The sequence below is a fragment of the Sorex fumeus genome, unplaced genomic scaffold, assembly GCF_029834395.1.
Source record: "Sorex fumeus unplaced genomic scaffold, SorFum_2.1 ptg000002l, whole genome shotgun sequence".
Lineage (NCBI taxonomy): Eukaryota > Metazoa > Chordata > Mammalia > Eulipotyphla > Soricidae > Sorex > Sorex fumeus.
In genome coordinates, this window is record NW_026606059.1 from 79,641,251 (window position 1) to 79,642,400 (window position 1,150).

The window sequence follows — 1,150 nt, forward strand, 5'->3', positions numbered from 1 at the left end:
TGCTATCGCTCCAGCCCAAATAGACAAAAAAAATAAATAAATAAAATAAAATAGGAGACATACAGATACTCAACAGATACATGAAAAAAAGATGTCAGCATTATCCAATGATCAGGAAATTCAAATAAAAATCACGATAAGACGTTACTTGACACCTGTTAGAATGGCTATTATCAAATAGACAAGAAATGGCAAGAAGGTGAAGAAAAGGAACTCTTCAAACACTATTGGTAAGGATAAACGTATGAGCAAACCTTGGCTGTCATTCCTGGACATCTCAAGAGATTAAAAATAGGGACTGAAGAGATAGTACAGCAAATAAGGAGCTTGCCTGGGGCTCACCCAGACTTGATCCCCAGTCTCCCCACTCCGGAGCACTGCCAGGAGTGATTCCTGAGTGCTCAGTCAGGAGTAACCCCTGAGCATTGTCTGGTGAGGAGCTTTGGCCAGGAGTGCCACAAACGTTGGGAAGCTCACTTGCTCTCTGTGTGGAATCAATATCAAGAGATTTTGGAAGCATACATTTTTGGCAGCTGGGCAACTGGTGATGGTTGGTCCCAGAGCCCCTGCAAATAATTAATAATAATAATAATAAAACACAGAACGATCACGGGATGCAATCCTATCATTTCTGGGTAATTAACAGAGGGAAATGGAAACACAAACACAAAAAGTTCAGTGCGCTCAGTGTTCATTGCAGCATTGTTATCGGTAGGAGAGATGTGGAAACAAAGTGAGTATTCACGGAGAGATGGATGGGTAGAGAAGATGTGATGACAGGCACGAATGTCTGCTTATACACAGGTGTGAGTTCAAAGTACGGCTGCGTTCAGAGGTCGAGAACTGAGGCTGCAACAAACGCACAAGGAAGAGGGCCACAGGCTGGCTGGTAATCCGTGCCCGTTATCCTCTCTCACACGGCTAAATTGTTAGTTACATCGAAATCATGAAGGTGGGGTTGAACATTATCACAACAATAAACAGATGTGATGCCCCTCCTTCAGGGGAACTTCTGTTGGAGATTAATTTAAGAACAAAAATCTCATCTGGGGGTTCAGCACTCTAGATTACTAGGAGATCTGCTCAAGGGCGGATTCCATTTAAGGATTTATCACTTTCTCCTTTCCTGAACAACTCCAGAACACGAAGT

At 42.9% G+C, this 1,150-nt stretch overlaps 1 non-coding gene across 1 annotated transcript; it reads left to right on the forward strand.

Moving 5' to 3' along the window:
• The first annotated feature begins 432 nt into the window (after positions 1-432).
• LOC130023246 (U11 spliceosomal RNA) lies at positions 433-568 on the forward strand. Its single transcript, XR_008792430.1, has one exon. It is a non-coding gene; the product is annotated as a U11 spliceosomal RNA (small nuclear RNA).
• Positions 569-1,150: the final 582 nt, after the last annotated feature.